This window comes from Cydia pomonella, chromosome 20 (assembly GCF_033807575.1).
Source record: "Cydia pomonella isolate Wapato2018A chromosome 20, ilCydPomo1, whole genome shotgun sequence".
NCBI classification, from domain to species: domain Eukaryota; kingdom Metazoa; phylum Arthropoda; class Insecta; order Lepidoptera; family Tortricidae; genus Cydia; species Cydia pomonella.
In genome coordinates, this window is record NC_084722.1 from 13,227,000 (window position 1) to 13,250,841 (window position 23,842).

A 23,842-nucleotide genomic window follows, 5' to 3' on the forward strand; every position below is an offset into this window, starting at 1 on the left:
GTTTGTATGAAGATAACCTACTTCCCCACTCTTTGTACTATGACCATACAGTTTGATGTATGTATCTGACTCTGCAGATTAATAAATCATTTGTTTTTTCCCTCCGGTATTTTTACTATGTGAGCTATTCACATATTTTCTTCAGAAGTTAACTGAAAATTATTTAGTCTGACGACATTCCCGTATTATTTTCAATAAATGAGTAAGATAGGTCTACTGTTCATGCGGGGGCGGGATCATAATTAAGTGTAACTTCAAACAATTTGTTATTTAATGATTACACGGATGTATTTTATATCAGAGGTCCTACAGCAAGCCACGTTCGACGTGTTGCCTCTCTGACGCCCATGTAAATTGATACGTGACATAGGCAACACCTCGAACGTGGTTTACGGCAGGCCCTCTGGTTTAATTTATCGCCCGACTTGGATTTCCACACTGTACATGGATATGGACTGATAGAAGGCTTGGCTGCATGTAGCTGATTTGTATTAGGTAATTTCTATTTTTTTAATACAGATGCTTTATTTATTTATTTATTTAAAACTTTATTGCACATCAAAAAAGTACAAAAGGCGGACTTTATGCCTCAAGCAAACTGCGAAACAGAAATGCGTCAAAGTGGGTGCAGATGCACTGAGAACAAACAAAAAGAAACTAGATGAAGAGCGAAACATAATTCCTACATAAATACTTACTAAGTATGGTAATTTATACTATCATCATCATCATTCGCTTGCCCTTATCCCATTCATTTGGGGTCGGCGCAGCATGTATTTTTCTTCCATATCTTTCTGTCACCGTTTTCATGATCGAAAACGGATTGAGATTATAAGTTTCATCTTATTATTGTTTGTCAAATCTGTCACTGATTTAATTTTTTTTTTTTTTTTTTTTTTAATGGCTTCGCGCTCCTGGCGCATTCAGCCAGACGAGTAAAACGGGGAAACGGAATTAAGGATTACATTAAAACGGGTAGGACGGAATTTTGGAAAAGGATCAGGAAAAGGTTAATAATTCAAATAATTTAAAGTTTAATGTTGTGACGTGAAATAAAAGAATACAATGATTTAAATATATATGAAGATGAATCATTAATATACAGGAGTGTTGTAATAGATGTGGGAAACGGAACTTTTAAATCTGACAGCTGTCTTAATAATATAGAACGGTCATATAGGTTACAATTACCAGAAAAAAAGATATGATTAAGATCAGCGGGATCAGTTCCACAAATACATGCAGAACTGGCCACACGATTTTGTAGTTTCAGGTGTTCCGGTGTACATACATGGCCCAATCTCATACGAATCAACATACTAGTTGCAGGCTTTGGCAAAGAGATTTTAGCAAACCAAGGTTTGGCAGGAATTGTTGTTTGTATGCTACGATAATGTAACGCAGCGGCACCCGCACCAGATGCCCATAATTTTGTCCATTCCATTCTTAGATATAATTTAGGCAGTGCCAACAGGTCCTCAGCAACATTCCTAAACGGAAACATGTCCCCAGAACTAATGGCATCTCGAGCTAAGTCATCCACCCTTTCATTGCCTTTAATCCCTCTGTGTCCAGGGATCCAGGCAATGGAAACCGAATACCCTTTAAGACGACATTTTAACAGTTGGCTACGGATTTGATAAATAATTGGGTTATTAGATTTAGATTTGAAAGGAAATTTAGCTATTGCCTGAAGTGAACTTAGAGAATCTGAGAAAATAATAGTTTTTTTAAGATGCATTATAATGATGAATTCTATTGCTTTCAGAATTCCAAAGCACTCGCCACTGTACACAGAGGACTCTGGAGGCAACTTTATTTTTTGGTAAATATTAGACTGGGTGTGAAGTACACCAATGCCAACACACCCATTGTCAGACATCTTAGAAGCATCTGTGTATATATGATCAGCAGCTAGGCCATCTGTTCCAATGAATCCCAGGAATTGTTGATTTTGTTCAACATCATTCTTAGAAATGCCGATATTAAGGAGAACTGAAGGATCAAGTATTACAGATTCATATTCATACTGGAAAATGGGAAGTGTTGAAGAGCTAACAGTGGGAGCTGAAATAGATTTAAGTTTTTGAAAACTTTTAATCAAACATGGAGGACTCTTGTGCTTCCAGTAGTTAGAAGTAGTTATTTGAAGCAGGAGGTTAGACAAGATAACCCAGAGTTGATGATTAGAAAATTGGGAGCAGCGGAAAATAAACCTATCACAAAGATATTGGCGTCGTAAATGGAGTGGAGGCTCAGCACACTCAACTTGCATAGCATTGATAGGGCTTGAATTCATGGCACCGCATATCATTCTCAGGGCTTTTGATTGAATACGATCTAATTTTTGGAAGCCTGCTACAAATCCTGGCTCTAACAAAAATGTTCCATAATCTAGAATACTTCTTATCAAGGCATTATACATTAATTTTATGCAAAGAGGATGCGAACCCCACCAAACTCCTGAAACACACCTAAGGATATTAATATTTTTTTCACATTTAGAAACTATGTAATCACAATGTGGAAGACCTGTTAATTTATTATCTAAAATAACACCTAGGAACTTGGTTTTATCTTTAATGGGAATGGAGCAGTTATTAAATTGCACATTGATTGGAGGAGGAAACAGTTTTCTAGTAAACAAAACTACAACACTTTTAGGAACTGAGAGTTCCAGACCATTTGAATCTAACCATAACTTCAATAAACCCAAAGAACAAGTAATGGATCTACTGGCCTGTTCAATAGAAAGGTTTGGTGAATATAATAATAAATCATCAGCATATTGCAAAATTCTGACAGTGCCATTTAAGGATGACTCTAAATCGGATGTGTAGATATTATATAGCAATGGACTTAATACGGAACCTTGTGGAAGACCTCTCCAAACTAAACGGGAAATCCTATTGTTGTCATCTATAAGAAGGCTAATGGACCTTTCTGATAAAAGATTTATTATGAAATTGCTTAACATTATTGGTACAGCTAATCTATGAAGTTTTGCTTGTAATACTGAGACTAAAACATTATCATAAGCGGCACTTATATCAAGAAAAGCAGCTACTACAGACTCATTTCTAGAAAATGCTAATCTAATTTCTGCAACTAATATACCCAAACTATCATAGGTAGATCTACCTTTTCGGAATCCAAACTGACTATGAGAAAGTAATTGGTTTTTTTCTACAAAATATTCTAATCTGTTTTTAATCAAATGTTCTGCTACTTTAACAAATACTGAAGAAAGGGCAATTGGACGATAAGAAGAAACATCTGTTGCTTGTTTGTTGGGTTTTAATATAGGAATAACTATTTGAGATCTCCAAGAATCCGGGACTGTACCAGATTGGATGACAAAATTTATTATATTCAGATAATAAGAGAGAATACCATCACTAGCATTTGCTAAAAAGGAATATGGGACTCCATCATCCCCAGGTGAAGTATCTCTTAAACTACTTAGTATACCTTTTAACTCTTCTATTTTAAAAGGCCCATTAAATACAGTATAATAGGAAGAGTCAAATGAAAAGGCAGCAGGGTGGAAAACATGTTCTTCGGGGACTGATGCTGGTGCTAATTTGTCCATGAACTGATTAGCAAGGTTAGGAGGAAGTGTCTGTCTAGATGGCTCATTGAAAGCATGTCTGAATCTTTTAATATTATTCCATACTATGGATGGTTTCACGTTAGGACTAAGAGATGAACAAAATCGTCTCCAGCCTTCGAACTTTTTTTTGCGCAGTAATTTTTTAGTCTCACGAGCAACTTGTATATATATCTCGAAATTTTCATTTGTCATCGAATGACGATAACTTCTCTCTGCCTCCTTGCGGTTTCTGATTGCTTGAGAACAATCATCATCCCACCAAGGAGGAGAAGGTATTTTACCTGATACACTGTTTTTTACAGGGAAAATTTCATCAGCTGCTTCGGTAATCGTCTGGGCTAAGGCAACTGAGCAGCTAACTACATTACTAGCATCTATAGTGGGCAAACACAACAATTTCTCCTCTACGCGGCTTTTGAAAAGTTTCCAATCAACATTACTTAAATTATACTTAAGCCTAGGGCTAGGTTTTGGAGATGGAGGAATGGAAGTTGGAAATGTAATAATAATAGGGTAGTGATCACTCCCATATGTTGAATCTAAGGTATGCCAAGAGAGAGAGGATGCAAGATCGACCGAACAAATAGATAAATCAATAGCGCTAATTGACTCTGTTGGCGCTGTTCGGCGGGTTGGAGAGCCAGTGTTTAAAACACAAAGGTTGTGTTCGTCTAAGATATGTATGAGACGATCTCCATTATAATTAGATGATGAACTACCCCAAAACTGGTGATGCGAGTTAAAGTCTCCTAAAATTAACACGGGCCTAGGGAGAGAAGAAATTATTTGTTCAAGCTCATCAAAAATGGATGATGATGGATGAGGTATATATACAGAAATGATACAGATGTTATTTACAATGGCAGCAACAATTGAAAAATCATCGCTATGGGATGGAAGATTATAAGGTGAAAATGAAATGGAATTCCTGACGAGTAGAGCTACACCGCCCCATCCGCCAGGACGGTCCTCTCTGAGACATGAATATCCAGTAGCTCTAAGAAGAGCTCCAGGCTTTAGCCATGTCTCAGAGAGGGCAAAAACAAAAGGTTGAAATTTGTTTAATAAATGTATTAGATCTTGCTTTTTATTTATTATGCTTCTGCAATTCCACTGAATAATTGTGGCCATTATTTTTAATAGTTGTAACAAGTACATCAAGCATGGGGGCAACGTGGGACGGTAGTTTTACATTGGGCTGAGATAAATGATTAATTAGGGCTTGAATTTCGTCAGCTACTGATGTATTCTCTTTGCGAGAATCTTGCTGTAGTGCACAGCCATTTGGAGGAGATGGAATGGTATACTCATTAACTAGTGCATTATAAGCTGCTACATCATACCCTGTCATGGTCTTTCTTACTGGACGTGGCTTCAAAAAAGTTGTTTTTTTGTAACTATGGGACTGCATGGTTGTGCTCGGGGCTGAATTATGGACTCTGTGATGTAAATTTGGCTGGGACTGTAACTGTGGTTGTGGTTGTGTCAGAAGGACATCGGCGAATGATTTAGAAACTGCAGGATGTAGTTTGACAGCTTCACCGTAGGAAATACAATTATTGGCCATAGTTATTTTAATATCCTTCTGTCTCTTATGCTCCGGGCAAGCCCTGTTCGTGGCGAAATGAAAACCATTGCATAAGCAGCAAATGGCATCTTCTTCCTCCACTGAACAGGTATGACCGGAGTGCATTTGACCACACTTAAAACACTTTGGTTTTGATCTGCAATTAGTTTTGGTGTGTCCGAATTTAGTGCAATTATAACACTGAATTGTGGGGAAAATATACAATTCAACAGTCAGTGAGTTGTAGCACGAAAATACCCGTTTTGGTAAGACTTGGCCATCAAAAGTTAAAACAACTGTTTCAGAGGGTTGCCACGAAACAGAACCATTAACCGTAACTCTATGGTTTAAGCGCCGCACTTTAAGAACATTTCCGCACCCAATGGGCACGGAAATGTTTGACAAAATTTCTTCATCCGACCACTGTGCAGGAATGCCGCGAACCAAACCCATACGGGTCACAGAAAAAGACGGTATGTATGCAGTAAGATTCTCTAACTCGAGACATGGGTCAGTTACAAATAAATTTGCATCTAAATAATTTGAGAATGACATTGCTATGCGAGTTCTGCCAATGCGCTTAACACTTCCGTTAATAATGTTTCTGAAGGCCTTTTTGACGAGGAATTTCCCAAAAGATACCGGGTGCAGAGATGAGCTTGCGTCAGTCTGTTTGAGTTGGACGTGAACCATAAAGGGTGCAACATCTGAATTTGAAAATAAGTTCCTACCAACCTTGGTGCTAATAGCGCTATTGTTTATATTTGTATTTAAATTGTCAGAGGGGATTATGGTAGGCTGCGTGCTAGAACTCGAAAGAGCTTGGGAGTTTTGTATGTTTTCCTGGCAATCGCACGAATATTCCCCGCCATTATTTTTCCTTCTTTTTTTATTGCAATTTTTGCATCTTTTTTGTACTTTATTTCTTTTAAGTTCACTCCTGCTACCCACAGAAGTGTCAGTATCCATTGCCGAATCAACGGTCACATTACATCCGACCTGGAGGTTTCCACCTCCAGGATCAGGAGGATCGTCGTCCCCCATAGAAAATTTACACGAAAAAAACTTACCAACTATGAAGAAATCCACTAATTATATATACAAATAAAAGAATATATACAAAATATGTGAAAAATTATATACAAATTACCGATTTCCTGATATTACAATAAAAATAATGTACGAGAAACAAAAAACTAGACCGCCGCGTTTCACGTTTCCCGCGCTTTTTTTCTGATTTAATTCGTGTAGCTACCGCTGACCTGGCGCTAGTTGCGCACGCTTAATGCCGCACCACGATACGATCCGACCGGACCGGTACAGACTGGACGTTCGTTTCGTCCATGCAATTTTATTTAGTGTTAAGTATGTTCGTCATGTTTATTTTATGTATCTTTCCTTTTTTCTGATACCTTCCGGGATTATTTCGCACTCGATGGTCTCATCGGAAGATCAGCGCTGGAAGTCGCCAGCAACATGCTGAGATGAGGCCATTTTGTGACACTTTACTCTCACTATGTTCTCTTTTATGTCTGTCTATTACTGTTTGTGTTTATGAATAAAACAAATTCTATTTCTATTTCTATAATAACTAGCTTGAATCTAGAACGTCCAACTGTTGTGTTGCAATTGGGAATTTTCAGATTATTTCTACTCATTATTACGGGCTTTTTCTATTTTTACTATGAAAAGAAATGTCTTAATTTTTTAGTCCATTTGGTTACTTTTTCAATAGGTACTTCAAGCTATCCATTTTCTTACGGTCAAGCTTCTATGACCGTAACAAAACGGATAAACATAAAATGTATCAAATTTTGGGGATACTTTTTTCTCGTATTAGGATCGTAATAACTCGTGATTGGGGTCCAACTTTAATATAGAAATGCCTATTACCTATTTTAAGTAAGATTTTATTGCTTCCTAACGTTTGTCACAGCTTATTGCTACGGCTCATGGGAGTGTGAGGTCCACTTGGCAACTAATCCTAAGAATTGGCGTAGTTACTAGTTTTCACGAAAACGACTGCCATACGGCCTTCCAACCCGAGGGGTCAGGCCTTATTAGGATTAGTCCGGTTTCCTCACGATGTTTTCCATCACCGAAGAGAAATGAATGAACTTTGACTGGTAAATATCAACTGATATTTCGTACATAAATAAACCGCGACCTCCGGATTGAAAGTCGCACGCTCTTACCGCTAGGCTACCAACGCATGTTTTAAGTAAGAAAAATAGTAAAACGTAGGTAAGTAAATAGAATTAGTCTCAAAACTCAGCTACCTTCTATTAGAAAATTACCACGATTCGTTACCGTTAGTATTCATTAAGAAGGATCGTAAAGTCAGGAAATTAGAAGGGAATAAAAGATATGACGTGCCGCGTGATACTTGCGATAAAAGATATGGCGATCGCGCAGCACTTTGACCGGGTGTTCGTGTGACTGTAAAGTTGTCCATTCGGTAGGTTATCAGTCATGACTTAGGGCCACTTGCACCATTCAAGGTTTACCACTAACTCAGAGTTAACCGATAACCCAGGATTAAATTGTACTGGTAACTCCGGTTTTAACCGGTTAACCCCGGATTTAACGGGTTAGCCACTACTAACCCTGTATGGTGCATGTGCAGGTAGACAAGGTCCACTTGTGTCAAATTGATTTACTTAACTAAACCCTATACTTAGATACTACTGCCCTTCTCCGGCTTCGTCCACCTGGTATTCGGCCCAGGTTATACAAGTGGGTAGAACTGGAATCCAAGAAATTAAGCATCTGTTATGTATAGTTGATGAAATATACTTTGCACCGATTATTCATAAAACTTTATCTTTACGAATACCACAAAATAGCATTAGTACGAAAAACAAGTTAATGATAATTTGTGTTTGTGTTATAGATACGTTAGGTATTATGTAAATGAAGCCTTTTTTCGACAAAGGTCATGTTTACTTCGAACTGGATATCTCAAGGATAAATGTCTAGGGAAAAGAGAGAAAGGGAGAGAAAAAAGTTATAAAGAATAAATTAACAACAAAATTGGCATCATAAATAACACCAACATGTAACAAAATGGTGAATGACCGAGGAGATGAGTGAATGGCGAATACGAGAATACTAAATGGGGAATTCGCCAGTTTAACGGCTTATAATAAATCAGGAACCCGTCCACCCCTTCCCAGAAAAAAGCCTTTAAATGGCTTAGTCGTTTATCGAATAGCCGCAACGCTTTCCCTTTGAATTGTTTGCCCGATCATTTGACTTATTAGCTTTGGGGGTTTCCCTTTCAGAGATACCACTAAAACGAAAGGGTATCTCCATCCTAATTCAAAATTATGACACCTGTACTGTCAACGCGCTGGACACCCAGTCCTTAACTATAAACATATATAAATATTATATTATAGGATAAAGAATATTTATATATATGAATAAACAATATTTGATTCAATTTTTTTACCAGGAGAAAATTGAAAATAGCATAAGCGTTGTAAAGTTGGAATGGGTATCAGCTTACCTGTTTTTGTTAGCAACGACTTCGGTAAGTAATGCCTTACGAATTACCCCTTTCAAAACCCTCGCAGGGGATACCGGACCGGTCCCTGTAATAAAAACGAAAATGAAGTTGCAGACAGAAACTAGTACTCTATCATGATATATTACGATCGACCGCCACACCCCTCATGTTGTTTTATTCGGTGATAAATTATTGTCACGTTGATTCCTGGTTGGATAAAAATTAGCGCTCAAATCGAAAACAAACCCATTAATTATGTCTGATTTACACGATCGAAGTTGGTAAGTTAGCAAGTAGGAACTACTGAATGAAGTAAGTATTTATAAGCCTTTATAAACTGACGATATAGGGCATAAATTATTTATTGATATTTGTTTTTTTTTTTTACTTTGAATCAAACGGTCATACAAAAAACATGTCTACAATTTCTTCTCTTAATCTAGACCCATTGTTTCCATTTTTACTAAACATATATATTTATATAGAAGCACGAAGAAATGCCCATCTTGGTTCAGGTTCAGCTGATAAGTAAGAGGTTACACGGAATTTGCGAAATCAGTTTTACAAAAAAACTCAGTGAAAAGCAATGAAAAACATGTTCTACTTTAACTATTTTTGAATAAGTATCGAAAAATATGACATATATTTTTACTTTTAAATATTGACAAATCGCGATTAAATATTTACACTATACTATAGTAGTCGTGAATATTGTTTTTAATGAGCTTATGGTACAATTCAATATGTCTAAATTTTTTACAATGTTATTATCATTATGGAGTGCACACATGCTCGCTTAGTAAACATATTTTTTTAGAATAAGTCCTTAATTGTTTCAGTTTTTGATGTTGTTGAAGACAGAAAAAGAAATAATCACTAGATCCACATAGATAGAGATTTAAAGGTATTATAAACTTTCTTATTGCCTTACTTTTTAAGTACTTTTACGATACTTTTCTTATAGACCATGATATGTACAAAAAATAGAATTGTAAATATTTCGCATTGAAAACAAACCTCACATCAGTAAACTCATTGTCTGTAATTGGAATTGGGGCCTGGCTACTATCATGCTTTCCTTTATCCATTTAAATAATTTGGTGCACCAGCTGTATAACGAACGAAGCTTTGGCGAAGGCTTTGGAAGGGATCGTCTTGTTGCCATTCAAAATACATAGTTCCAGACAGAATGGCCCGGGCTACGAGGTACATATCCTCCTGGATCCCAGAAGCGATGTTTTGTTTTTGAATTTGGAGCCATGTCTCGTTTAGTGAAAATTAAAAATAATGTTTTGGAATTTGTCATTTATAAAGGCCTCTGGAACTCAGGAGGGTATAGCTGAAGATTCAACCGGTATAATAAATAGTAATAAAAGAGAGAAAAAATGCTGTAGTGGACTCAAATATCGAGAGAACCCTTGGAATGAGACCCTTTGCTGAAGGTCTACAGTATGAGGATCTTCAAAAACGGAGTGTACAGATTTTTAAAGGTTCGGCAAGGCGCATGTATTTTTGGAGTCCATACATGACTGCTTACCCCTAGGCGGCCCGTATGCTTGTTTCCCACCGCTGTGGTATTAAAAAAACCCTACCCTAGATATTACTCCACAGCTTAACGAATTACCAACCTGGCTACAACGTTACTTGCCAACTTACCAACTAAAAATGTGTAAACCGAGCTTACCGAAGAAGAAAAGAAGAAGAAGAATGAGGAGATTTATGATGGATGTGACGTACAGATATAATGAATAATCCTTTCCTATCGTTTTTTTACGGAAACGTATGAACGTGTTATACTATTCCAGTCAGTCCCAGTACAAAATGTACTGAGATTGACTGAAGTAGCATGACAAATACGAACGATCCCGAGAAAATACGATGGTAAAGGATTATTCACTACATATGCTCAGCCTGGGGTCAATACATACGTCATTTTATGTAGTAAAAGCTTGTATAGTTAGATCGTTCTGTAGCGATATGATTGACAATAATTTACGGTTCCCAAATCTTGTTAGTCCGGTCAAGGTCGTGCGGTGAAAGACTGGAATACAAATACTGGAAAAAATATATGACAATTTTACACAGACTGAGACTGGGCCTACCCATTGTAAGCTATATAAGTACACTGTGTTTTAACTCCTTAATTTTAAGGGTGAATCACGTCAATGAAGTAATAAAGTGTCATCAACCCACGTCAAAAATCGCACATGTACAAACCTGACCAAAACCACGACTTGATATGAAGTCGTGGTGTGTCGGGCACGAAATGCACTGACTTTATATCTAGTCAATGGCGGCGAAAAAGTTAAATTCAGTTATTTTCTAAATGACACTGGTATTCTAATGAACTCCATTTCGGAGATAATCTAAAAAAAATATCTTATAAGGCCCCTATGAACGTATACACTCGCCTTAGGGTTTGTTTACATATTGATTAGTGTTTAGTGTGTTTATGCATTTGCTACTAAACACAAGTACTATCTCGGACGATCGATGTTCGAAATGATGTTGATATGTCAAAGTTGTGAATTGTTTGGTTAAGTTAAATAGTAGGTATGTCCATGTTACAACAACGCTAGAGTCAGACCAAGATAAGTTGGTAGCGATTTTGATAGCCCAGATGGAGCAAGTTTCAAGTAAACATCATAATTTCATAGAAGTTTGACGTTCAAAATAACCCGTGCAGTTCTGGGCTATCAAAATCGCTGCCAACTTATCTTGGTTTCACTCTTTATGCATCATTTGATTGCTTTTTTACAAAAAAATAACTATGCCAATCGGTTTTAACCATACCCCGGAGTTAAAGGAGTTAAAAAAACATGTATAAATACTTATATACATAGAAAACATTCATAACTCGAGAACACAATATTTCTGATAAACACAAATAAATAGCCTTATCAGGATTTATAGAGGCAGTATATTATTCATTTGTAGCTTGAAATTTGTTTTAACATTGACAGAGTTACCCCAGTAAATAACACCATAATTTAAGAGAGGGTAAACATTTCCATAATAGGCTTTTTTTTACTATTATTATATTTGACGTCGACTGTACCTAGAGTGGAAAATGGGCTCCGAGTATGTTCACCGATACCCTGATCGCATTTCATGTGTAAGTACGCGAGAGCAAAGTGGACTACGGGCCACTTAAGACTCCAGTTACATTATGGTCAGGATGCAATATCTATGATCCTTGGTGTCAACCTTTCTAGCTTGAGGAGGGTTTTGATCGGAAAGTTGCACACGTGGTGAGACAGGTCGATGAACTTTACACACTAATATTTGACACATATTACCTATTAGAATTGTATTAAACGGGTCAAAATTATTTCCTTTGTCTCATTTTTTGTCCTCAAAAATGTGACGGAGTGTAATTTTTTGTATGAGATGAAATTTATTTTTAATTTTTCGCATGTACGAATACAAATTGTTTATTTGCCAGAATACAGTGGGTACCGTAAAACCGGGTTTCTTTAGCCCTAAGGGTAAAGATTGTCCCAAAAAATTAAAAAGATTTAACATCCCGCCACAAAGCTAATAGACGTCCGATCGTAGCAGTTACCCTCTAAAATCATAAATGGCACTACCTACCCGCGACGTGGTACCGTTTCCAAGTTGCTTGCGCAGGTTTCAACTTGTCAGTATCGATCAAGCGTGAGGTGAGACGTACGTACATAAATGGTGTCTGCAAACTTTTGGTTAAAACAGCGAAATAAGGTAAGTTAGCTTACTAATACCTATATCTTGATACAAAGCATGTCTTTGAGAATGCTGCAATTACAATAAAAACTTATTTAGTCTTTTCTTAGAAACATAAAGTTCGTTAGTATAATCATAGTAAACATTGTCCCCCATTTCGGGGAACTTTAGCCCGCGGGTAGCTAGCCTACAAGTAATACCCATTGATTGTACCCATCGTATTAAAATGACATAATCATACGATTATGTCATTTTAGACGAAGATCAGTTGATAGTTTTCGTTAATCCAATGATAGTTTTCGTTGAAAGACTGAATTCATTAAGTGCTGGTATCTAAATTTTAAGTTTTTCATGATTGTTGTGAGTTTTTGCTCTCCATAGGTTTAAAATAAGTGTAAGTGAGTCTTAAGTTACAAAAACGAATTGTTAGCCTACTATTTCCAACAATTATTCTCGTTAAAATGCTGTGATTTAAGAATTTGTTACGTTTTCAGTATTAAGTTTTACTCGACTGAGATTTTGTACTTTTATTTTACTTAGAGGTAAAATATTACCATATTCTTGTTACTAATAAAGGTGATTATTATCGTATATGTTGACTAATTCTAATGATGATTCTCATTATTATAACAGGCTGTTAATTAAGGTTTTGTTAAAATTTGAACAACTTTTATTCTATCTCAGAACTGAAAAAGTTATTTTTGTTTGATTTTTGCTCAAATAAATGTCAAATATTGTATCAAAAATTAATTCGTTTCATTTACTAGCCTACCTTAAAGAGGTTTCTTGGGTTTCTTTGTTGTTTAGATTAATAGTGGGACTTTCTGTATGAAAATAAGTATAAAGTTCAAACTTACCCGCATCTAAGATCAACTTTGGCCCAAAAATGAAAAAATAAAAAAAATACACAGAAGGTTTTTTTTTACTTTTTTTTTACGTTTACTTATCCGACGTATCCTTAAGATGCACCTAACCGTAACTAAAAATTCGGATCAAGGATAGAAACGTAATGATCTAGAAGTATATAAAAAATTACGACTTTTACGTGAGTAAAAAACCTTCTAGAAGAAGCTAGAGCTTTTACAAGAAGTCGCCATAATGTGTTTAATAAAATTCTATGGTGAATTTGTAAAAGGCCGTTTTTCAATTTATTTTCCTATTCATAAGTAAAAACTCTGTTGTGGGAAAACAGGTGTTTTCAATCCTAAGCATGGATTCAGTGAAGTGAATATAATACAAGAAATTGTAGAGATATAAAATGAAACTAAACGAACGAAACGAAAAAAATATTTTTAATCGTAAACACAAACGAGACAAGTACTTAAAATATCTATAAGAAAAACTTAGAATAGAGTGCCACGAAATAGCCTCTTCTCAGCATATTGCTGGCGACTTCTAGCGCTGATCTTTCAATAAGGTCAACAGGTGAGAAAAGATAATAGACATAAAGAAAAGAAACATAAAATAAACCGAAATAAATTACATAATAATATATAAAGATAATGTCTATTGTAAATAGTTATATAAATATTATATAATAGAAACGTGAATTAACGTTTTACAGTAGACAAATTATTAATTATAAAGAGAGAAATACCATAACATTTTTGTGAGATTGTAAACTAGTTATTTTTTATGGAAAAGTAAAATAACATTAAACGTGTTAAAACGTGGCGACCAAAATTTCAAGTAGGCGGATTGTGATCTGATTTAATAGTTATTTACGATACAAGCGATGCGAAAAATAACCGCGAAAACCTATTCGCACATAAATAAATAAATAAATAAAAATAAATATTATAGGACATTATTACTATTTATTACACAAATTGACTAAGTCCCACAGTAAGCTCAATAAGGCTTGTGTTGAGGGTACTTAGACAACGATATATATAATATATAAATATTTATAAATACTTAAATACATAGAAAACACCCATGACTCAGGAACAAATATCCATGCTCATCACACAAATACATGCCATTACCAGGATTTGAACCCGGGACCATCAGCTTCGTAGGCAGGGTCACATGTATCGTACAACGTTTTACAGTACATATGACCCTTTCAATTTTCGACATAGTTACATAATGTACTAATTTATGCACTAGTGCGGAAAAGTAGGACCATATGTACTGTAAAGATGATTATTATCGATATGAAAAATTACGGGTAAGTATCTCTTAAACCATAACTTAATAACGATAAACCAAGGCATCGATGTATAATTATTTATGAAATACGTAGTGTTTTTGTCTAATTTATCTAGCAATAGGTATTTGGTTAATATTTGAAAATATCCATTACTTATGTCAACGGCAAATGCCAAATGTCAAATAATAAACTTTTCATCACACTTGCTCGGAAAAGATCTTATTTCATGCAGGTGTACTGAAGAACAGTGGCCTATATTGTTCCCGTGGGTTTTATGCATTGTGAATTTACTTTTTAAATGTTAACGTTTTTAATTTAGTATTTTAGTTCATGTTTTAAAATATTTAATTTATCCACACAATAAGGCAATAATTTGACTAATTTAATAGCTGTTTGAAATATTTTTACACAATTTTCAATCGTGGTTGAACGTCGGATAGGTTTGTGCCTTCAATGCCTAACCTGTCAAAAAATGACAATATGGCACACTAATGTTTGAAATGTCACCGTATTTAAGTATTATTTCACTTAAAATTTAGTTCTTTCTTCGCAAGTGTGATGAAAAACATTGTGTCTAACTCTGGGGGTAAAAATACTCGAGTCTTTAATTCACTCCAGCCTGTGGCTGTCGTGGATATATAGGCTCTCGTACAATAATATACTATAATATTTTTAAAGAAGACTGCAATTCGAGACCAAGTATTTTTACATGTCGAATATTGATAACGATGTTCTACGTTGTGCTGTTCTTATTTCGTGAAAGGGAAAACAGCCCTTGCTCGGGCCTGACATCGGATCCATTCACAAGTGTGGATCGTGATATGACAACACTTGAGGTTCTTATTGAAACAGTATTTTGACGCGCAGTTATCGTCTGATCGAATCAACGGCCGATGTTTTGTTAAAGCTGGCCCATACAAACAAACATGCCTATTTCTTTTATTATGGATCCCGCCATTCGTGAGTAGGCATTCTAAACACACCTCAATGTGTCATGTTCGTCTGTTGTGGCTTATGATTTGTAAAGAAAACATCGATTTTCAGCAACAATACATTTCTAAAGGGGTTGCTTAAATAACATAATGTACAGTCGCCAACAGATATTTACTTGTACTTGGCTTACCAGTTGCCGATTCACACTATGTACCCACTTTTTTCTTACAAAAATAAATAAGTTGTTTTGTTTTAGAATATATTTTATGCTATTCGTGCACTATGTAAATAATGTATATTATGATTGTTTGTATTTCTCTATGTAAGTGAATTGTAATATTCTTTTGGAGAAATAAATTCTTAAACCATAAACCATAGATATCGGAGCGACCAAGGTGTTCATAAATATCCGAATTAGGCGGGGCGTATGCTTGTTTCCCACCGACGTAGTATAAAAAAGGACTGCCAAATCGCACGAGGGCAAGCGAGAGTACCGCTAGCGTTATAATTTCGGTGTGAATGTTGTCGCCGCGAGATGGCAGCACTTGGTGACGCCGGCTGACATCAAATCCGAGCGAGCAGAGTGGGGCCGACGGGTTCTCACGCCACCGAGTTGCGGTCGAAGGGACAAGACCGGCGCGCCTCACTTTTGTACTTGACTTCGAGCGAGAATGTTGTCTTGATTTTTTTTTCTCTTTATTAAAGGGCTTTTTCGAGTAAACGCATATGTCGCCCCATGAAAACAGACTTAATTAAAAAAGTTAAAAGAATGTAAACAACCAAATATAGTTTAAGCATATCACACATTTCTGTCCTTCAGACCGCACTTAACAACATTTAATACCTTTTCAATTACATCGGACATGATTGTTGATATTAATTGTACTTTTGTTGGTTCGAATTAATTAATATGGTTATATATTACGATCCTTGGCTTTCATTTAATATAAATAAATGGTTTAAATGGGTATTTGCCAGATAGGCTGCCCCAGATTTGTGCGATAGAGTACTCGTGATTCGTTGTGTGCTCTCCATTAAATTAAGTAAACAATTCGATAGGCTTGAATAGCCGAAATCTAACCTAACTTCGTGGAATCTGATAATCCGGTCATGTCCTGACACCTAATTAATTGCTTTTAATCTGTAGCTATTCGGCAATTTCATGAAGACCAGTTTGTGTTGGCTTTATGTTAAAAATACACAAATAACTTATATATACATACACAATAATTGTATGTATATAATCCTCTACCTTCCGTAATGAAATTTTTTTTCACGCATGTCTCGCATTCGTAGTTTTTTTTTAATTCAGAGACAAACTAGAGTCGGGCTATTTCCGTATCGTGTGATACAAACTAACATGCGAGATATGTCAAAATCGTATGCAATTTACTTTTTATGTCGAACAAAAAGGCATCTCGACTGATATTATAATAGAGGTCGTATCGAATTGCTTTTTTTTTCAGAAATGTTCGAAATTTGAATGGCATTGCCAAATCGACTTTGATGTAGTAATGAAGCAATTACAATATTTTCACAGATAAGAAATTTGTTGTAACAAAACATTTTATCGTAATGTTGACTTTGACTTACTTGACTTATTGTCCTATGTCCCCTAGATGGGGCAGAGGGCGTCCACAGTGCGCCGCCATCTGGATCGGTCTTGAGCTTCGTGCTTGAGTTCGCTCCAAGTCTTCCCAATAGCCTTCGCCTCTGCAATTATAGTCCGGGGACAGGTCTGCTTTGGACGGCAACGTTTCCCTTTTCCTTGGGGATTCCAGTCTAGGGCTTGCCTCGGTATGTGTTTAGGATCCCTTCGGAGTGTATGCCCAATCCAACTCCATTTCCGGCGCTTGATCTGCTTATCGTAATGTTGGCCATTATTTACTGTTTTTAAGACATCATAAGGTGTGTAGATAAAAGTTATTTTTGATAAAAATCACCAAATGTTACATAATTATACAAGGTGTATCAAAAATAGTGGGAATCTGGGGACTCATTTAAGGGTACAGTACCTGGGTGACCGGTTATAATTATAACTATTTATTGTAATATGGTGGTGTATACGAGGTGATAATCTTAACTACATTTTTTTACTAAATTAAACTTGTCTTAAACAATAAAAACTATATATAAACTTGAACATTAAAAAAAAAGTTGGTCACCGGGCGAGATTCGAACCCGTAACACTCGTTTCTAGCCGTCCGCGTCTTAACCCGCTGGACCAGACGAACAATGGCCGGTAACACGAAATTAGCGACCATATTCTGCGTCGAAATAAAAACGCATGAAAACTCGAAAAAATGCGTTTTCCCAAACATAAGACTAATCTAGATTAGTCGATTTTATACCCCCAAAAACCCCCATATACCAAATTTCAGCGAAATCGTTAGAGCCGTTTCCGAGATCACAGAAATATATACAAGAATTGCTCGAAAGGTATAAGATTCGGTATCGTGTTATAATTAGGAAAGAGTAGAAGATTTTTTTTGCTAACGCGAAAAAAAAATGTATTATTCTCTTGGACAGATTGGCCAACCCTCCATACATAGGCAAAAAAAATCCTCCTCAAAAAAGTTGTTTCTTGTACTTTTTCCTAATACAACACCCATAAACGGATCCCCACTATTTTTTGTTACACCTAGTTAGGTATATTATAGATATCAATGTCATTAAGAACATCGATGGTCCGAGATAGTACTTCCTAATCTCCTCCTCTCTCACTATGACATCAGCTTTGACTTGTTTGGGTTGGGTTTGTCTCATTTGCGATGTTAAATCTTAATAATGTAAAGTTATTACTCTGTTATAGTAAGTAAGTAAGTAAGTAATTAATAAAGTCATAGTGTGATATTTAGATAGTTATTTGTTGATAAGGTGTTAAATTAATTTGTAACATTTGCGCTTACTTGTAAAGCATGCTGTCTACACTTGTTTTGGATCTCGTGCTAGTTTCTAAGCCATGATATGCATTGTATGTTTCATGATATTGTACGCGGATCCCTTTCTTTCGCATAATTATCTAAAGTCATAATGTAATGATAGTAATATTATCATTAGTCATAACTCTAAAACCGTTAACTTTTCAGGAATTTCCTCGGCTATCCTATAGATAGGTTAGGTTAGGTTATGTTAGGTTTGTTTTATGGCAATCCTGAAAAGTTACGCGTTTCTGAGAAAAACCAAATTATGGCTAACGAAAATGCGGACAAACAATACATTATGACTTAAAACTTTATGGAAAACAATAGAGACCCTATTGTCCGATTTCTGTTAAGTGTACCCAATAAAGTAAAATAAAATAAAATAAAGTACTTACCTACGTTTATAGCAGCAAATGTATGAACTGGTAAACAGGCCCTAAGGCAAGTGTACGCGCTCGTAAGGGCCTTATTGGATAAAAATAGATGATTGATTAACTTAAAAAAAAAAAGAGTCTTTACATAACGGACATCAGTGATTAACTTTGTTTAACAACCCACGCTAACCGGTACACTATTTACTGAAAATACCCGTACCTATACGTAATTGTTAGAATTATGGTATTCCTAAAATAGCCTGAAAGTTTCATTAAGTAAACTAATGTAAAAGCGGGCGAAGCGGCGGAAACCGCCGAAATTTTAAACGTAAGTAATAAATATAAGAGCCTCGGTAGACAGTAGGTAGGTAGGTTTTGTACCATTTGGAGTTGAAACTCTAGATCCATGGGGTCCCAACGCGCACAAGATTTTTTGCACATATCGCGAAGCGTCTGGTTGACGTACGTAACTGGTGACACGGGTTGCGAATTACCTATTCGCACGTGTATGTTCCTTCCTGTATTGTATCTATATTGTATGTGTATCGTTATATCATAATTATGCATTTTTAGATTATTTTTTTACGAAATACCGAAATTGACTAAGTTAAAAAAATGCTTGTTTATCAAAACTTAAATTATATTATTAAATTATATCAACAATTTCTATTGAGAAAAGACAATATGAACATCTACTTCTGATGCTGTTTTCTTTCTGTATTGTTTTTATTTAAGTATGCAATAAAGAGTATTTGTATTGTATTATTTTTTTTTATACTACGTCGGTGGCAAACAAGCATACGGCCCGCCTGATGGTAAGCAGCCTCCGTAGCCTATGTACGCCTGCAACTCCAGAGGAGTTACATGCGCGTTGCTGACGCTAAACCCGCCCCCTCTCATTGAGCTCTGGCACCCTTACTCACCGGCAGGAACACAACACTATGAGTAGGGTCTAGTGTTATTTGGCTGCTGTTTTCTGTAAGGTGGAGGTACTTCTCCAGTTGGGCTCTGCTCTAGATCAGGAATGACATCCACTGGCTATGCCCTACCACACAAAGCGAGATGACATTCACAATGCCCATACCTCTCTTTTAGACGTAGTTTAAGGACGTACCCGGGTCCAATTTGTAGCGTTATGACATTTATTTCAGTATACCGGGTGTTTCCTGTAACAGGAGCAATAAATTGAACTGTAGGTTGTACTCCACAAACTCATCAACATTTGTTCGGCAACTTTTAAAAATAACTTATGTTTTAATTTTTATTACACATTCAAGTTAATTCAAAGACGCAATGTATTGCGAATTTTGTTACGTTTAAAGCGTGACAAGCAACGTCAAACACACTGATGTCAGCGTACATTGAAAATAATATTAAATTTGCATGAAAAAGATAAAATCGAAAGATTGCATAATTTTTAAAAGTTGTTAACATTGACATATATATCTAAGGACGGGCCTTATGGACAATAAGAATGGCGCCAGTACAGCGGTGTCACACGCACGAATTCAAGCCAATCGTGCAGTCTAATGCCGCAACGCGATTGGTTGATGAGTTCGCATCACGCGCGCGATTGGTCGCAACGAGTTCCGTTAGACTGCACGATTGGCTGAATTCGTGAGTGACACCACTGAACTAGCGCCATTCTTAGTGCCCGTAAGGCCCGTCCTTAGATATATATGTCAATGGTTGTTAATCAAAAGTTATATCGTTTTAGGAGTACAATATATGATTTAATTATTTATTCGTGTTACAGGAAACACCCGGTGTAATTGGGACAGGCACTATTTCTTACAACAGCGCCATCTGACCTGCTAATTACCATTGATATGAGTGTCGTTTCGTCGTGGTGTTTTCCTTTGATGTAGTTTTCTTAATGGTAGGTAAGTAACATGAATATTTACATGAACAAATGTTGATTTATGAGATCACTAATGAGCTGTGTGGAGTCACTTTTGTTGTACTAACTGTCCTATTAGGGAAGAACTAATGCATGAAGATCCGTCGGCAGTTTGTAGAAACCATTTTTATACAAAATTATACAGGTGTAACAAAAATAATAGGGATCCGTTTAAGGGCATATCGTTTCGTTATCAATGTTATCATTTTCATAAAGGAAAAAGTAGAAGAAAAAAATTAACACGAATAACATATATTTTTTTCTATGGGGCAGGTCATCCATGTCGGCCAACCCCCCATACAAAGGCCAATCATTTTTCGCGTCAATTTTTTTTTGTTTATTTTTCGCTGTCCGCTGGCTCGGTCACTTAGAGAGGATGGGAGAGAATCAAATATCAAATATCAAATATCAAATATCAAACATTTATTCAGCAAATAGGCCACAGGGGCACTTTTACATGTCCATTTTTACAAACAATAAATTAAAAAAAAAAACAATTACAAATATCGAATCTATGAAATAATAAATACTTTATTAGAGATGTATACTGTCTCTAAATGTCAAATTACACAAAAAAAAAACTATGATAAAAAAATAAAACCATAAAATACTAAAATTCTTTAGAGATGTATAAGTCTCTACGTGTCAGAGATAAAATATAAAAATATATATTAAATTATCCTTAGAGATGTAGAGGGTCGCCAAGGCTTGAATTCTTATATAAATAATTAAAAGACTAAAAAATTAAAACAGACAATCGTGCTCTGAGAAGAGCGTATGTGGGGCACCCGAGTGGAACACGTCCATCTGGACGTCCCAGATACCGCTGGAGTGACGAAGTCCTAATAGACCTGTTCGCCCTCGGAATACCCAATTGGCGTGAAGTGGCGTAGGATAGGGCGGGGTGGCGCTCTCTTGTGTCAGAGGCCAAGATCCTGTTTGGGTCACTGAGCCAGTGAAGTAGTAGTAGTAGTAATTTTTGTTATTTAGGACTCCATACCGAATTGTCCTTAAACCTGCCTTAACGGATCCCCACTATTTTTATGTATTTTTCTTTCTTTTATTATTTTTTTTTAAAGGAAAAATAATGAAAATGGAATGGAATTAGTTAAAAATTATACAATATTAATTGGATTTTCTAATTATATAACTAACTTATTTACTTTATACAATATTATAATAAAAGATCCCAAAAGTATCATTCCGTAGGTACCTACTCTTCCTCTTAGTTAATCGTGGTTCTTCGTTTTTTCGCCACACACAATATTCTCTTCTTCCTCGCGTTGTCTCGGCATTTTTATTACGGCTCATGGGAGCCTGGGGTCCGCTCGGCAACTAATCCCTAAAATTGGCGTGGGCTCTAGTTTTTACGAAAGCGACTGCCATCTGACCTTCAATACCATAATACCTATTCTAAGCTGTAATATAAAATATTGAATAATCACTTTTACATTATATTAGAGATGAAAAATGTAAAAATTCATAACTTCGCACAAGACTCGAACGTGCGTCCTTTCGGGACATCGCCGGTCCGATCGCCCGTAAGACGAAAGTGGATGACCCGTGCGTAATCCCTTTTTCATACAAACGCAGTCCTCATTTTCCTTAACATCATTGAAAATATTTTGATACAATCTGTTGTATATTGACCATAGCTATGCCCCTACGTTTGATTTATTTGGAATTATTAATTATCATAAGAATTAGGAGCATTTAAAAATTTGTATGAAATCTGTTTCTTGCTCTTAATTTTTACAGTAATCAAAAAATCTAAAAAAGTCAAACGCAGGGGCATAGCCAGGGGCATTCTGAAGGTGATTGCGGACAGATTTAGCTGCCCCATAGTGTGGCATTGGATGGAGCAGGTCAGGTCTACTTTGACCTGTGTCAAGTAGGTCTGATTGGCATCACCTTTGTAAATAATATAGGTTTTAAGTTAATTTTACTAACCATATATGGACTTCTGGATCTGAAATAAAGATATATTTAATTTAATTTAATTTAGTTTATAGTAATGATTAGTATACATCAAATTATGTACAAATATTTGCCATAATATCAATGTCCAGAGAGGAAAATGGGGACTACGTTTGTATAGAGAACTGGCCTTACTAAAAAAGGTTACAATAGGCCATTAATGCGGAACCACGAACCATTTTGAAACACCGAATTTACCTTTCACTTAATGTCTTCTCCGATAATTTAGTAAGTAAAATACCGTCGCGAGTATACGCCAAACATTTGCTCTTGCTATACATACTTAAGCGTGAAAATAAATAAAAGTGCTTTACCATACACTTCTTTTATAGTTTGAAATAATTCTGATAAGGTTTGTTTAGCATATTTGCTAAGACTAATCTTTTTATGGCCTATTAAAGGAAATAATGTGCACTTCGTATGAGATGTATATCTCTAAAAATGTGTGGAAAGTATCGCCTTTGTACTCTGAACGTTATAGAGGTAAGTGTTGCTTGTAAAGCCCGACCAGGAATATATGATCATTGTCAAGAGGGCGCTGTTATTCTCATGTATAGGATGACAGTTCAGTTTAGTATGAAAAAATTAGTTCCAGTGAAATTCCGCAACATGGCGCGTGATCGCGTCGATTCGTCGAATTATGTTCCCTAATGGCAGTTAATTTTATATGAAGAACTGTCACGTTTGTAATAAGTTAATAACGATAAAATTGTAAATTGCAAATAAAATTGTAAACTGCAAATTTAAAAACTGATGCGATTAAGAACAAACTAAGGTTTTTAGAATAACTACAATAAAAAGCGACTTCTAATTTAGATAATTGTCAGTTTTTTTTACTATATTTTTTTCTGTAAGAGTGATAGGCAGCTTTTTCCTAGCACATTCAGTGGCAGCTTTTTGCGGACCCGTTCTTCATATTTGCCTGCACCAGCCCATCACCTGCTGGAATTGTTAATATTTTTTGGTTTCATTCTCTCTTTTAATACACTTTTGATTAGAGCCCAATAATAGTTGAGAGAACGGCACTCCAGGACGTTTGGTGATCTTGCTCTGCTTTTCGTTAATTAGCAAATGCGATTTTTGTACGAAGGCAATTGTATGATTTTCGACTTTGCCTAGAATTAAATAACGCAAATTTTCGATTACTTGTCCTATCCTAACCTTTGTACAAAAAACTGAACTGTCT

General features: G+C 35.9%; 2 protein-coding genes and 1 long non-coding RNA gene across 3 annotated transcripts in view; 2 read left to right on the forward strand and 1 right to left on the reverse strand.

Annotated features, from left to right (window-relative positions):
* The window catches only part of LOC133529042 (gustatory receptor for sugar taste 43a-like), a 54,095-nt gene extending 45,367 nt beyond the window's left edge, over window positions 1–8,728 (reverse strand). Inside the window, exon 1 of the mRNA XM_061866643.1 lies at window positions 8,692–8,728. The gene's annotated coding sequence lies outside the window, so the exon portion shown is untranslated. The remainder of the gene's footprint in view (window positions 1–8,691) is intronic.
* LOC133529043 (gustatory receptor for sugar taste 43a-like) overlaps window positions 1–23,842 on the forward strand; it is a 66,014-nt gene that overhangs the window by 4,782 nt on the left and 37,390 nt on the right. The gene's annotated exons all lie outside the window — the stretch shown is intronic.
* LOC133528812 (uncharacterized) lies at window positions 878–4,696 on the forward strand. The gene is made up of 3 exons (XR_009801060.1): window positions 878–1,359; window positions 1,769–3,441; window positions 3,916–4,696. It is a non-coding gene; the product is annotated as an uncharacterized LOC133528812 (long non-coding RNA).